Consider the following 16,932-nt stretch of genomic DNA (forward strand, 5'->3'; position numbering starts at 1 on the left):
CCACGATCGAGTTTGTGTAATGCGATCGGCTGCGAGGTGTTGGTCATTAAGGCTGCTCGGTTGGAGCTCCGTGCAGGGGTGCCTGTTGTTCTCATAATGGGGAATTTCAAGCTGATGCTGCCCGTGGGCTGGGTGGGTGATAGTGCCAACTCACCCGCTTTCTGTTGGTAGCACATGTTGGTGCTTTTGCGCGGGAATATTGGCGCGTTGCAGCCGTGAAGGAGTTAAGTTTATTCCCTGTCTTGTGAGGAGATAAATCTGCTCAGGCAGTGTGATCTCTGCTCAAAGAGAAAGTAAAGGAGTTATTCAACCCTTTGGGTGCTGGCAGATTGCGTTAACTGTTGTGCAACTTCTTTTCTGTAAGAATTGTGTAAGAATATGGTGGTGGATACAGATTCAGTGGTAGCCTTCAAAAGGGAATTGGGTAAATACTTGAAGGAGACATAATTGCAGGGATATAGGGAAAGAGCGTGGAAGGTAGGACTAACTCTTTGAAAGAGCTGTCCAGACTCGATGGGCCAAATGGCTTCCTTTTGTGCTGTACTGTTCTCTGATTCTATGACTCTATAATTGCAAAAGGGTTATCTCCTGAACTTCCGAAATGTGAATATCAAAGTAAATGAACACAAGTTACATTACGCATTTCTTGTGCCATTGTTTCACTAGTCTTTAAACATAATTTGAAACACGGTAATCAAGAATGACGATTTGCGCAGATGAAATTAATCAACAACATCATATTAAGTTTTGATAGAGTGGACACAGAGAAAATGTTTCCACTTGTCGGGAAGAGCATAACTAGAGGCCATCAATATAAGATAGTCACCAAGAAATCCATTAGGGAATTCAGAAGAAACGTCTTTACCCAGAGAGCGGTGAGAATGTGGAACTCGCTACCAGAGGGAGTGGTTGAAGCGAATAGTTTCGATGCATTTAAGGGGAGGCTGGACAAACATATGAGGGAGAAGGGAATCGAGGGTTATGCTGATAGATTTAGATGAGGAAAGATGGGAGGAGGCTCGAGTGGAGCATAAACGCCAGCATGGACTGGTTGGGCCGAATAGTCTGTTTCTGTGCCATATATTCTATGTATTAAGTAAAACATTATCACACCAGTGAACCCCACTGTGCATCACCCAAGAAAACTTAGAAGTACCTTTTACACCTTGCCTTATTAAGTCCTATTAATGACGCAACGGTGTTTGCAATAGAAACTGTTGCCTACTATGAGCAGGCACCCTGAGTTAAGGAAAGGCATCATTAGTCTGGTCCTGGTCACCATCCAATGAGTCTTGTTGAAACTGGATATTGGAGGTCTTGATCAGCCTCGGTCCTGGTATGCCCATACCTGGCCACCTGCCGACAGTTACTGCCAAGGCTTACCCATGATACTGGAGGGCACTCAGCACCAGTTAACGCAAGTAGGTGATGAGAGGCTGTTTCCCCCAGCTAGAGTGTCTAGAATTAGGGGGTCACAGTCTCAGGATAAGGGGTCAGCCATCTAAGACAGAGATGAGGAGGAATTTCTTCACTTCGAGAGTTGTGAATCTTTGGAATTCTCTGCCCCAGAGGGCTGTGGATGCTGAGTCTCTGAATATATTCAAGGCTGAGCTAGAAAGATTTCTGGAGTCTAGGGGAATAAAGGGATATGGGGATCGGGGGAGAAAGTGGAGTTGATGTCGATGATCAGTCATGATGTTATTGAATAGTGGAGCTGACAGGAGTGGCCATAGGGCCTACTCCTGTGCCTAGTATGTCTTATGACTTAAGTCAGCACCTTCAGGACAGGAGGGGACAAAAGGGTACAATGTTGAAAATAAAATGTTGACGACAAATCTTGTGAACTGCTAGTGTTTCACGCCTCTGCATTCCTGGCATCTCCAAACGCCTTCCGCTACACTCAGAGCTCAGAATGCTCCTTCGGTCTCAAAGGTTCCGAAAATGGGATCTTCCACAACTTGAGTGGCAGAGGTTGTGACGGGCTGAGTTCTCTCCATTATGTTGTATGGAGCAGCCCAGGTGATAGGTCAAAGGGCCACAGTGCAGGTCATCAACAAGACTGAAAGGACTGAGGGACAAGACCAATGAAGTCAAGAAATAGGAATAAGATGGCAGCAAGCTTGGATTTTAAAATGGTGTTTGACTGTAGGAAGAGAGAAGGATGCAGAGAGCTAGGGAGTTCTGCAGCTGTGAATTATGGCATAAATGAGTTAAATTAGAAAATTGTGTGATGTTGCTGGGAGAAAACATGTCTGTATTTTGGAGAATACCCCTGTCATCATCTCAGCTCGTTGATGGCCTTCTAATAACTCAAGATCATTGATTATTTTATTCAAGAGCTTGTTCAAAATGCTGTCAGAAACAATAATTTCTATTTTGAATAAGATGATATATGTATCCTGGTTACATAAGATAAAGTATTGTTTTAAGATGTTGTGGTGTTTTGGATCCTCTCGATTGCGATATGCAATGTATTTTAGAAAAAGCAGAGGCAGCATAATTACAGTGTAATTCTGTACGCTCTAGCAGGTTCATCATGGTGTTAAAAACATTGTACAGTCTTGCAACTGTGCTGATATATTTAAGGTGCCAAAGTGTTTAAGGTAGCGTGACGATCGCAGAGAAGGGTACCTCTTACCGGCAGACTGGTACCTGTCTGTTCGTCGATAACCTCGATTGTAAAATTGTCTTCCTTGTTTTCCACTCATTTAAAACTGAGATGAGGATGAATTTCTTCTCTCAGAGGATTGTGAATCTATGGAATTCTCTGCCCCAGAGAGCTGTGGAGGCTGGGTCATTGAATATATTTAAGGTGGAGATAGACAGATTTTTGAGCGATAAGGGAGTAAAGGGTTATAGGGAGCGGGCAGGGAAGTGGAGCTGAGGCCAGGATCAGATCAGCCATGATCTTATTGAATGGCGGAGCAGGCTCGAGGGGCCGAATGGCCTACTCCTGCTCCTATTTCTTAAAGGGAAATCATGCTTGACAAATCTTCTGTAATTTTTTGTAGAGTGGACAAGGGAGAACCAGTTGATGTGCTGTATTTGGACTTTCAGAATGCTTTCGACAAGGTCCCACACAAGAGATTAATGTGCAAAGTTAAAGCACATGGGATTGGGGGTAGTGTGCTGACATGAATTGAGAACTGGTTGGCAGACAGGAAGCAAAGAGTAGGAGTAAATGGGTACTTTTCAGAATGGCAGGCAGTGACTAGTGGGGTACCGCAGGTGGCCTACTCCTGCTCCTATTTCTTATTGTTCTTATTGTTCTTATAATTCCCTCCATGGATCTCTTGTAACCCCCTCCAGCCCTACAACCCTCTGAGAAGTCTGCATTCCACCAATTCTGGCTTCTTGTGCATCCCAATTTTCATCGTCCCTCCATTGGTGGTCGTGCCTTCAGCTAAACTCTGGAGTTCCCTCCCTCAACCTCTCCTCTCTTCCTCTCACTCCTCCTTAAAGATGTTATTTAAAACCTGCCTCTTTGACCAAGCTTTTGATCACTAGTCCTAATATCTCCTTATGTGGCTCGGTCTTAAATTTGGTTTGATAACACCCTCCTGTGAAGTGCCTTGGGATATTTTATCCTGTTAACACCACTATATAAATGCAAGTTGTTGTTATGGTTTCAAGTCCCAGAGACATCTGGCACTTCAGCCTGCTTACGTGGCATGAGTTTACCCACAATTAGTATATATTTTGCCTGCTATGATTAAATCTGAGTTTTGTCAGTATAACTGCGTTCTGCAGAACATAATCATCCTGTTACAATTAAGGTTGACTTTGTGACTCCCATTTGCCTGCCACAGTTGGGCAGCGTTTTTTTCTGTACTAGTAAATCACAAGGAGAACTTTTGACTCAGTTGGCATTTGGGCTGCTCATTGAGTCAGTGACTGAGTCACACATGGACCAGGTAGGTCTCAGTTATGGTTTCCGATCTGTGCCGAGTTCGTTGATGTCAGACAGGACTGTGGCACGATTACATAGGATTACAGAGGATTACATCGGATATACGGCACAGAAACAGGCCACTCGGCCCAACCAGTCCAAGCTGGTGTTAATGCTCCACTCAAGCTTAACCCACATGAGAGCTTAATGAGTCGTGTCATCCCTGGCCCAAACGGAGGGAACATCAACCAGGGTTCCTGCTCTTGAACATGCCTCCCGTGCTGGATGCTGATGAGCGTGAGGACAGAATCAGCTGCGATGCTCCCCATGGTAGATAATGTGCCTCGCATTCACCGTCAAGGCTCACCCACAAAGACTGGCGACGTGGGTAGGGCACCGGATGACAAAGAGGGCGGAGGGGGAAGGCTGTGAAATTATATCCGAGTAATTATCTGTGCCTTCAGGGGGCCATTGGAGAAAATAGGAGAAAGACAAAAAGCCTCTCAATTTCCCGACAACCATCAGAGAGGGCAACAGTCAGGACTGCCTGCAACATCTTACTGAAGTGGATACAGAGAGAATGTTCCCACTTGTGGGGAAGAGCATAACTAGAGGCCATCAATATAAGATAGTCGCCAAGAATTCCAATCGGGAATGCAGAAGAAACGTTTTTACCCAGAGAGTGGTGAGAATGTGGAACTCGCTACCACAGGGAGTGGTTGAAGCGAATAGTATCGATGCATTTAAAGGGAGGCTGGACAAGTACATGAGGGAGAAGGGAATAGAGGGTTATGTTGATAGATTTAGATAAGGAAAGACGGGAGGAGGCTCGAGTGGAGCATAAACGCCGGCATGGACTAGTTAGGCCGAATAATCTGTCTGTGTGTCGTATATCCGATGTAATCCCATGTAAGGAATAGTTGGGCCGATGAACGAGTTCAGAGGGTAGAGTGGTAGGGGAGACGAAACAGGGTGGGTGAGGAACTGAAGGGAATGGCTCAGGCATTCAACTATTTTAAAATAACTGGCTGTGTGATTCTGGCGATATTAGAATCTCTGAGCACATTCAACAGACAGACACCTAGCAAAAAAAAAACCCAAAGCTTTCTTATGCAGATCGTATAATGAATTCCCTGAAGATTCTATTCAGCCTCGTCCCCCTTCCCCCAACCCATAACCACCCGAGCGTAACAGCGACCAACACCCCCCACGAAAAAAAATAAAATCTTGCTTCCCTTTTCAGTGAAGTTTATTAATTGATTCAATGAAGCACGTATTGAACAGAAAGAGGGGTTTCCATTCACAAGCCTGACCTACACTTTTGTCACTGTTGTCTTATACAATTAATCTTGGGTGAAATGATTAAGAAGAGTTAGGATAATTACATGTCAAGATGATGTAGCAAGCCACCCAGGTCAGCCGCAGAAAGCACTGGTGATGTGTTAGATGCTTTCACTCCATTTCGGAGAGAGGGGAAAGGAGAAGAAATGATTTTCTAGCCTCGAGCCTTACAGATTATAGACTCTTCACACAGCACAGCTCTCCATTTTAATTTTTATTGAATAAACATTATTATAAGTAGAAAGAAATACAAAAATCAATCAATTCCGACACATTCATACAGAACAACAAATGAGCTGGATAGAAACCTGATGCAGACCCAGGGCTGAGTGCTATTATGATTACGAAGCCACTGAACTTTCACATTGCACTGAGAATTTTTTTTTTAAAAGCATGGAATTACAAGCAAAATGAAAATTAAACCCGAGACTTTTAAAACTGCCAACAATCAAGTGAGGTAATGCTGTGTGTGTGTCAGGCATCGATGTTTCGACACGCAGAACCAGCGGTGTTGGCCAATGAAGCTTGTCATTCAGAAAATAAAAGATCAGTCTGGATTCCTTCCCAATCCCTATCCAGTGATTCCTGCTGGAAAGTGTGTGTGTGTGTGTTTATGTGTGTGTGTGTGTATGTGTGTGTATGAGTGTGTATGTATGTTTGTGTGTGTGTTTGTGTGTGTGAGTATGTATGTGTGTGTGTGTTTGTGTGTGTATGATTGTGCATGTGTGTGAATGTGTATGTGTTTGAATGTGTGTGTTTATGTGTGTATGACTGTGTGTATGTGTGTTTGTGTGTGTTTGTGTGTGTATGTGTGTGAGTGTGTGTGTTGTGTGTGTATGTGTGTGTTTGTGTGTGTATATGTGTGTATATGTGTGAGTGCGTGTGTGTGTGTGTGTGTGTGTGTGTATACGTTGGGCGTAAGATTGAGTTTGCAATTATTTCCATGGTGAAATAGCCAACACTCACTGTTTCGACTCACACATGAATAATTAATTGGAAGTGGCCTATGCACCAACATATGTGATTTCGGATGAGACGTTAAACCGAGGCCTCGTCTGCCTTCTCAGGTGGACATTAAAGATCCCACGGCCATGACTTCAAAGAAAAGCAGGAGAGTTATCCCCAGTATCCTGGCCAATATTTATCCCTCAATCAACATTTTAAAATAAAATCAGATCATCCCATTACTGTTTGTGGGATCTTGCTGTGCGCAAATTGGCTGCTGCATTTCCTACATTACAACAGTGATTACGCTTCAAAAGTATTTTATTGGCTGTCTGTAAAGCGCTTTGGGACATCATAAGGTCATGCAAGGTGCTATAGAAATGCAAGTCTTTCTTTCTCGCAAACTCTCACTCACACAGTACATCTCGTGTTCATAAGTAAATATAAATTCACTCTTACACATCGCATCTTGCGATCCAATATAATAAGATGGCTGCAGAACAAAGTGCGTGTTGTAAGCATTGTTTTTTTGGTAAAACACTTCAACCTTTTGCAGACTGTATTCACACATGTCGGGAGGCAAGAAGAGAGGAGGGGAGGTGAAAGGAAGAGGGAAGAGATAATGGGCAGCAAATAAATAAAATGTACTAATGAATTAAAATTTAGAAAGTGACTCCTCTTTACCATTTTCACAATCACTCATGCTTGCATAACGACACATTGATATTAATCTGCACTTCTCCTTTTGTGCTCAGACACACACTCATCAGTTTACACTAATACATATGGGCACAAACACACCTATGCACATATTAAGACCGCTCACTCATATACTGATATTTTTACACACAAAATGACTGACATCCTCGAACAGACACATGCACACTCAACATTCCAGCTCCCACACACATTGGGCTTTCTGCGATAGAGTAGAAGGCGTGATAGCAACTCAGCAGCCCATTATACATCTCTCCCGATTTTTATTTCTATTTCCGTCAATGGAAATAGAAATGGGGAGGGATGTGAAAAGGGCTGCCGAGTTGCTATCGCCCATTTGACATGATTGCACACAGTCAAGATCCACCCGATTGATTCATAGGCACTCGCTCTACACTCCGACTCAGCCACGCATTCACACTCTCACACTTAGATACTCATAAGGGTAAAATTCAGCTTTCACAGCGGTGCAAAACGAGCAGTAGCGGATTTTACGGCTGTTATACAACCCGTCTGACCTCCTTTCCATTACCACGAATTGAAAGGAAAATCGTGTGGGCTGTATAACGAACGGCTGGTCTGCTACTGCGTGTTCTGTAGCCCTGCCGAAGCTGAATTTTACCCCTTATAGACTCTACTGGATAAATACAAATACGCCCACAGATTGCCATTCTCACACACACATTACACCTCATTTTCACAAATAAATACAAATCCACTCTTATGAAGCCCAGCTAGTGATTCAACATGTAAAGGTGGCGACCAAACAAGGGACATTTAGCAGGTTTTGTTTTCTTGAAACAATTAACCCTTTGAAGACTGGATTTCCTCTCCAGCAGTCCCAACATAAGAGGGTTTCTTGCCATTTGGCATCTTCAAGAATGATTCACTGTTTGCAGGGGATGTGGGTTAATGCAGTGTGTAATTAGCAACAATGAACAGCCAAAAATATTCTTCATTTGCTGCAGTTGATTAGTAAATGCTGTCTTTAAACCAAGACCTTGTTTATTCAGTAAGGTGAGGGTTACTCGCTGTGTGAATGTATGGAGTTTCTGTTTCATCATCAGAGTGATGATAATTTTGTGAAGTTACCATTTAAACAGCGGAGTGAAGATTACTTATTATGTAGCTGTGTTGACTTTCCCACTCACGCCTCAGGGTGAGCTTTATCATTGAGTAAGAGTCTGTTGTATAGGGATTGCTTGGAACCTGATTCCTGTTTAGAAGAGGGTTCCCAACCCTCCAGGATTGCCCTGGAGTTCAAGATTAATCTCCTGGACACTGCTGTGAGTAACTTGGGGGGAAAAAGCTTTGGGGCGATGCCATGTATGCACCTGTGAGTATGCTCACAGGTTGGTAGAGCTGTTGAGTTGGGAGTGGCTTAGCCAGTTACGTGATGTTCACAAGACTCAATAAAAGCCCAGCCAGTTGTGTTCAGGGGATCCACGATGAGGCAGGTGGTTGTGAGCAGGCAGGGAAGTGGAGCTGAGTCCTTGATCAGATCAGCCATGATCTTACTGTGGCGGAGCAGGCTTGAGGGGCCAAATGGCCTACTCCTGCTCCTATTTCTTATGTTCTTATGTTCTTATGAGCCTGGTGGATGAATTGGTAGTGTGTGGCATGGTGGTTAAACCTTTTGCTAATAAACCAACTAGTTCTTAATAACAATGTGCTGCTATGAATTCTTAAGCAAAGAACCCTTGAAGCAAATACTTCACAAAATTTTACAGGCGTTGAGACGCTTTGAATGCTTTAATTTATTCGTTATAAAAATTGTGGAGATGGGAGAACAAGGCTGCTTGACTGGAGGAGCGTTTGGAGGAGAGAAGTCAGGTGATAAAACTTCCAGGAATATGTCCGTCCCTAGTTGGTGACACTAGTTTAGAGTGATGCAAAGTTGCCAGAACTGAGTTACGTTGTTGTCTCCTCGTCGCTGACTATATGTTTGCACAGAACTCCAGTCACCAGTGCCCACATCCTGGAACGCTGATGGGAGACGTTCCTGGTCACCGGCATTAAAGAGCACAACAATTAAGTTTTGAAAGTTTGCTTCGCACCAGTTTAAGGATACCAACTCCAGTTGGATGTATCCCTGGAGGTTTCAACACATAATCTCCTACCTCCAACCACTGCCCAGTCAAACAGCCTTTCTGCTCCACTTATTAATATTTTTATTATTAATAAATAAAAGTGTTCAAAGGAAATTAAAGCAAACACTGCTTTTTTATGATTTTTCTCCCGGGATGTTGGGAGCAGTGTCCTGTGGACTAATTTTCAATTCCTGGAGACTTCAGGATAATCCTGGAGGATTGGCAACTGTACCAATTCCAGTGATATAGCAGTCAGTATTAACTAGAAGCCTTTACGCACTGATGCAAACTGAATGCTTTAACTGGCCTGTGCACCGAATCTCGGTTTAATCAGCAGGCCTAGCTTCTCACATATGTCCAGCTGTTTCTTAGGGATTATTATTTAGATTTTTTTTTCTTGGTTCCTGCTCATTCTGATACTTGGGAAATCAAATATCTTGAGATGGCACTGAAGTTAGCGAGGTCCAAACCACTCTCAGAACCTTCAAAAGGTTACTATAGAAACTGTATGAATCACGCTGTCTGTAAGTCACCTCTCATTAAAGCATGTTTTTGTGTGCTTATAAAGGGCCGTGTTGTGCGGAATGCAGTGTAGTTCCATTAAAGCTGCAGGAGTCATTCACAGTCAGCCCAATCGCTTCCTCCTTTTTATTGGGAAATCAGCACATTTTTTTTAAACAAAACAAACGTTTTTCATCCACAATAGATTGAAAGCTGTTGTAATTAAACGGAGTTTTGTCAGACCCACTGGGCACTGGACATTCTAATCTTCCTGCCACTGATGGGATAAACGATGTCAGTGCTCCTCTATGTTCTTCTCCACCTTTTCTTCCCTCTCTCCTGCAGGAATTGATTCCTTGCTGGGCCACAATTGCACAGGCACTGGGCGCCTGTGTCCTATTGGCTGTTAGTCACATGTGAATCTTGGTGGTGAGCGTCAGCGGCTATTCCTCCGCAGGGAGCATCAGAGCTGAGCCCAATCCTGCCGACGTCCAATGTCCAAACGCACCCTAGTGATCAGAACTGAGAACCCTGGCTGATTTATGTGACTGAGCCCAATTGTTGAGCCACTATAACTGAGACAGCTAACCTGGAGCAGATAGGGGGATTGAACCTGGAACTTTTCTGGCCTGTGCAGCTTGTTAATCATGGTGAATGCTCCACAACCTCAGAGTAAGACCACTCGATGTTCTGCTGCTGTCTCCTTGCTGCCAAGGTCGGTGTTAAAAAGGGAAATCAGGCAGAGCTTGAGCATTATCAGGAAAGGGCAGAGTTGGATAGTTTAAGAAACAATTTAATGCTGACAGGGTGGGAAGGTTTGGTTTGAAATGGCCTTGTCCTATTCCTAAATAAATCCGAAACTGATGGCCTTACCGCCCACTGTCGCCCACTGCCGCCAACATTCCTCCTCGAGTTCCGCCCAGTGCCACTTTCCATTTGGCGTGGAGAGGGCGGGAGGGGAGAGCCGCCAGGAACCACCCACTGACGTCAGCGGACGGCTGAGTGGTGCAACTGACCTCCCGCCCGTCGAGATGCCAGATTGGTGTGGGCGGGAGTCGGCGGAAGTCGGCGCCAGAACAGGGGTGGACCGCTGCGAGAGGCTGGTCTGTCCCCGACAGTGAGTCTGAAGAGCTGAAAAAAAAGGTTAGTAAACAATTTTAAATTTTTTTCTTTACAGTGACTCACCTGGATGGGGCTCCCTGAAGGTCTTCTGGTGGGTTTCTTTTGATGCTTTTTATTTGCAGCTCTTTGGCCCTCCGTGGGTCCGACTCCATCCTCGGCGGCACTTGGGCGACAAGCGCCTTTGCCGCTGAGAATGAGCGCTCCCACTGGCTGCCACCCAGATCGACGCCTAAGTCCCTTTTTTGCCACCAGTCACCCTTTCAAGGACCTTTTTGCTGAAAAACCCACCCAGAGTACCATCAGGTACCACGGTGGCCATCGGCAATCCTTTGGGTGGTACTTCGGTGGGCGGGGGCCTTCAGCAATTTTGGCCCCTAGCAGTTTGCACACTGGCTTTGCACTGAATTAAGTACATAGTATTAAATACCCTTTAGTATCCACTTTGGCAGAAATAATAGAAAAGCAAATTATAATTTTAATGGAGACAAATTGCCAAGTGCTGCAATACAGAGGGACCTGGGTTTCCTTGTGCATGAAACACAAAAGGTTAGTATGCAGGTATATAAGAATGTAAGAACATACAAAATAGGAGCAGGTGAAGGCCATACAATACAATCATGGCTGATCTGATCATGGACTCAGATCCACTTCCCTGCCCGCTCTCCATAACCCCTTATTCCCTTATCGTTCGAAACTGTCTATTTCTGTCTTAAATTTATTCAATGTCCCAGTTTCCACAGCTCTCTGAGGTAGCAAATTCCACAGATCCACAACCCTCTGAGAGAAGAAATTTCTCCTCATCTCAGTTTTAAATGGGCAGCCCCTTATTCTAAGATTCTGCCCCCTAGTTCTAGTCTCCCCTATCAGTGGAAACATCCTCTCTGCATCCAACTTGTCAAGCCTCCTCATAATATATGTTTCAATAAGATCACCTCTCATACTTCTGAATGAGTAGAGGCCTAACTTACTCAACATTTCCTCATAAGTCAACCCCCTCATCTCTGGAATCAACCTTGTGAACCTTCTCTGAACTGCCTCCAAAGCAAGTATATCCTTTCGTAAATATGGAAACCAAAACTGCACGCAGTATTCCAGCAGATACAGCAAGTAATCAGGAAGGCAAATGGAATGTTGGCCTTTATTGCAAGGGGGATAGAGTATAAAAGCAAAGAAGTCCTGCTACAACTCTACAGGGTATTGGTGAGGCCACACCTAGAGTACTGTGTATAATTTTGGTCTCCGCATTTAAGGAAGGATATACTTACATTGGAGGCTGTTCAGAGAAGGTTCACAAGGTTGATTCCAGAGATGAGGGGGTTGACTTATGAGGAAATGTTGAGTAAGTTGGGCCTCTACTCATTCAGAAGAATGAGGGGTGATCTTATTGAAACATATATTATGAGGAGGCTTGACAAGTTGGATGCAGAGAGGATGTTTCCACTGATAGGGGAGACTAGAACTAGGGGGCATAATCTTAGAATAAGGGGCCACCCATTTAAAACTGAAATAAGGGGGAATTTCTTCTCTCAGAAGGTTGTAAATGTATGGAATTTTCTGCCCCAGGGAGCTGTGGAGGCTGGGTCATTGAATATATTTAAGGCGGAGATAGACAGATTTTTGAGCAATAAGGGAGTGGAGGGTTATGAGGAGCGGGCAGAGAAGTGGAGCTGAGTCCAAGATCAGATCAGCCATTGATCTTATTGAATGGCGGAGCAGGCGTGAGGGACCAGGTGGCCTACTCCTACTCCTATTTCTTATGTTCTTATGTATCAACGCTGGCGTATATACAATGGGGCATGGACACTGGACAATACAAGATAACAAGACATGAGGAAGGCCATTCAACCCATCTTAATTCATCCATCCACGAAGACTATATAGTCCCCACATTACGATATCCAATCATTTATTCAATTATTCAAAGGTTTGCATCTTCACTGCTCTATCTGGGAGTTCATTGCATGCGTCGATTGCTCTTTGTGTGATGAGGAACCTCCTGACACTATTCTTAAATTTGCCTTTTATTCATTTGAACCTGTGCCTCCCATTGTCTTATTCTCACAATTCAGCTTAAAGTCATTTTATGGGCTCCCCTTCTCTGTCCGTGTGTTGGGGTAAATGCACTGGAACATGTCCATTGACGTATGTGCACTGGGATATGTATGCTGGGCTTCACACACACAGTGGAGTATCTGTATTGAACTATACTCAGCGGAATTTGCACACTAGGGTATACATACTTAAAATGTGCATTGTAGTATGCATGTTGAAGTATGAATAGTAGAGTTGGTATTTTGGAAAATGCAGAATGGAATATGTGCTTTGCAGTATGTAGATTATACTAACGCCTACTCCTGATAATTCAAAATTGTTTTTCTGTGCAAAAAATTGAGTTATACAATAATTTGAATTAATCACATAAATAATACATCAAAAGGATAATTTGATCTTGTAAAAATTGATTTAGCAGATCATTTGAATTAAGAAACATTGAATTAAGGGGAGTAACGTATATGCATATATAGAGTATATGGATATACTCGCCGTGAAATTTCCAAACTGGAATATATGTGTTGGGAGTATTTACAATAATACATGTTGGAGTGTGTGCACTGGAACACGGGTTCTAGAATATGCCAACTGGATTATATGCACCGCATTGTACATATTGGGGGTGTATACCCTGAAAAACAAGCACTGGAGTGTTAGCAATTGCGCATTCATGCTGGAACATTTGAGGGTGTCTTCAGTGAGGTACGCCGTTTGCATGCTAAGCTATAGGTTAACTGGAACATAACAAAAAATGATCATCTGGTCATTATCTCATTGCTGTTTGTGGGAGCTTGCTGAGCACAAATTGGCTGCCGCGTTTTCTACCTTACACCAGTGACTAACAGTGACTACACTTCAAAAAGTACTTCATTGGCTGAAAAGCTCTTTGGGAGGTCCGGTGGTCATGAAAGGCTATATAATAATGCACATCTTTCTTTCTTTCTTTCTTTATTTCTTTCTTTCCTTCATTCTTTCCTTCTTGTTTTGGAGTACTTACACTGCAGTGTGCATGTTGAAATATGCACAGTGAATAATGTACAATGGGGTACGTTTGCTGAGATATGTACATTGGAGTATGTAAACTGCAGCATACAAGCTGGAACGTCCTGAACTTCCCCCATTCTTTGAAGTCACATTGCAAATCTCCAGAATCTCGATGGAGTCTCACCAGGGTCTTATCGAGGTGAGATTTGTATCGATCGCCAGTGCGTCAGAGCCTGACTTGTTTTGGAGGAAGTATTTCACAGACGAAGCACAGGGATTGGTGTGAGAAATAAAAGAGCAAGGTGTTACATGTCAATAGGGACGGCTCAGTGATGGACTGCACATTTGCTCAATGCATCTGCTTCAAATGATTTGCCTAATCTGCCGTTTTCTTGGGTTTAAATCTCGGGCACATTCTTGTCAGTCTGTGCTTGGAGGGAGGGATTAGGGAGGGTTCATGGGTCAGATAGCTGAATCAAAATACTGCCACTAGAAGGAGCTTTAATCATGTGACTGCACCTGCTAATCCAACAGGAAGCAGTTCTGATATCTAGCAATACCATCACAGCAGGCCTGCAGTAACCCGAATGCCCAAATAACATGAAGCAGATATCCATTACTTAATGCAGGTCACTTCAATTACGCATCCTCCTTTTTCAACATTAAACACTTCTTAAACTGAGATCTATTCGATTAAAAACATTGATGATTGAATTAGTAAAGTAGCATCACATTTTTCCGATTTGAACATGGCAACCCATTCTTTCATAGTATCCTCTGACTCCTCACTGCCTTTATTGTTTCCCTCCGATAATCTTTAGGCTTTTATAATCTAATGCTATTGTCACTAGCTCTGATTTACCTTACCTCCTCCTTTGCGTTTTGCTTTCTTGTCAGCTGTTCCCCCTGTCTATAAAAGAAACTTTGGAGAATGGATCACTTTAATTGAAGAGCAAACACAGGAACAAGCACAATGGGCCAACTTCTTCACTCAGAGAATTGTGAACCTGTGGAATTCTCTACCACAGAAAGTTGTTGAGGCCAGTTCATTAGATATATTCAAAAGGGAGTTAGATGTGGCCCTTTCGGCTAAAGGGATCAAGGGATATGGAGAGAAAGCAGGAATGGGGTACTGAAGTCGCATGATCAGCCATGATCATATTGAATGGTGGTGCAGGCTCGAAGGGCCAAATGGCCTACTCCTGCACCTATTTTCTATGTTTCTATGTTTCTAAATGGTCTCCTTCTGGACTGTAACTTCTAACGCAAGGAATCGGCCTCTGGTAGTTTGTTTTTCCAATTTTCCTCTTGTTGCTGACCTGTTCCTGCTGAGAGATAGCAAGACATAAATCATCCCTTGTGTCTATTTGAACTGTAAAAAAGTCATCAAAGCACTGGCTTCCAAACTTGAGTTGTATCTGGCGAGAGCATTTTGAGCTGCATAACAATCAGGTGAAGTACTGCTGGGAACAGGCCTGCCTCCAGTGGCAGCAGCTTGAGGTGAGGAATTAAGGGTAATAAATAATAAGTGTGTTGGCTAAGGTGTGATTTTTCAAGTAATGCTCTGGTATACGCACTAAGTACACTTAAGGGCCAATTTGCTGATAGGCAGTCATCTGGTTCACACAGTTAAAGTGCTCACAGTAAATTCCTGCCAAAATTAGATTAACTCTTTTAAAATGACACTATTAACCCGGCTAAATAAAGGGGTTAACGCCTGCCTTAAAATAGCATCCACACTCAAACATCGGTCATCGGAACATCTCCCCACAATGGCCACAGAGTGATGTCCAACGTCCTGCACCTTCAGACTCTGCCTCATTTTATCGATGACTCTGTGCTTTTGGGCTAGGAATAGTCAGGGATATTTTCAGGGACGACTTGCTAAAAGGGGTGATGCTCCATAAAGAGAATTGTTCATTAAAGGGACAATATTCCTAATAGGCATTGGTGGGAGTGGAAATTGTGAAGAAGGCCTGTATAAACTTGGACTCATTTCTATCATTTTTGATCTCTCCCTTTTTTACAACAACAACAACTTGCATTTATATAGCGCCTTTAACGTAAGAAAAAATCCTATGGCGCTTCATACTGCCAAATAGTGGCGATTATCAGTTTAGAGTTTATCCATTATCTTCATCAGGGTGGTTTCTGTCTTAAAATAATGATGGGCAAGCTTGAGTAAATTTCCTCCATACAGAGCAACAGCTAAAGTTACATGGAGCCTATGTACTTTGGAAAAGGGCGATCTTTATTGAGTACTTAAATCATTTCAAGGGTCAGCGTTCCATGAAGCTTTGGTTTTACCTGTTGAGGAGATGAAGATTTTAAGTTGGTCACAGAGACTATAACCATCACAGACTCTCTCAGACACATCCAGAACCAGCTTCGTTGATTTGCTCCACAAAATAGGTTGAGTTCTGCATCAAGTTGGAGAATTGGGCTGCAGTGTTGTAGCCTTATTTCGGACCCACATGCTCTTCAAACGCAACTTCCTCACAGAAAGCGCAGAGTTACCCTAATAAATCTGGGGCAGTGTTAACAGTTGGAACTTTAGACACATCCCCACACCCTCAGTTAAAAAGAAAAGTAGAGAAGATAGGCAAAACTTTTAGTGAAACATGGCTATATTAGGTGGGAAAAAGAAGAGAGCCCAAAGTAATGCCATATTTCTGGTCATGCTTTTATGTCAATATTTAACATTAAAGCTGCCTATGTAACTATTGATAATGGAAATATTGCATGTAAACAATTGCCTGTAACAATATAGTTGTCGGCTCTGGTCAATAGGTGGCATGTGGAGGGAGTTTCAACCTATCTCTGTCCCCATCTTGCATATATTAAAAGATGTATATATTCATCAACTAACCATGGGCACCATACAAGCAATGTACTGGTAATATTATTAGCACGTACATCACCATATCTGCGCCCCACTCTGGCCTTTTGCACTGTTTGATTTACTCACATGTTGGTAGCATACCTGCCTGATTCTTAATTCAAAGTTTTAGTTATGTTTCCTTGTTTTACTTTTTTGAATCCATATTGAACAAACCACAATTTGGTAGCTGCAAAAATGCAACCAAAATCTATAAATATAGCGAAGCGGACCTTGGACCAATCAAGTTTCCAGAAAAATCAAGATCTTTTAGCCTGCTACCTTTTCTTAGTAACTGATATGTCTAATGTTCAAAATAAAGTTTGCCCCATAATACACACAGTAAAAAATATATATCTCACAGTGACGTGACTAAACTTAACTTTAAATTGTCCATTGTGTCTTTATGAGTA

At 43.0% G+C, this 16,932-nt stretch overlaps 1 protein-coding gene across 6 annotated transcripts in view; it reads left to right on the top strand.

The window, feature by feature from the left end:
• Positions 1–16,932, top strand: part of pax2a (paired box 2a) — a 177,098-nt gene that overhangs the window by 18,148 nt on the left and 142,018 nt on the right. The gene's annotated exons all lie outside the window — the stretch shown is intronic.

Source organism: Pristiophorus japonicus, chromosome 22 (assembly GCF_044704955.1).
Source record: "Pristiophorus japonicus isolate sPriJap1 chromosome 22, sPriJap1.hap1, whole genome shotgun sequence".
Taxonomy (NCBI): domain Eukaryota; kingdom Metazoa; phylum Chordata; class Chondrichthyes; family Pristiophoridae; genus Pristiophorus; species Pristiophorus japonicus.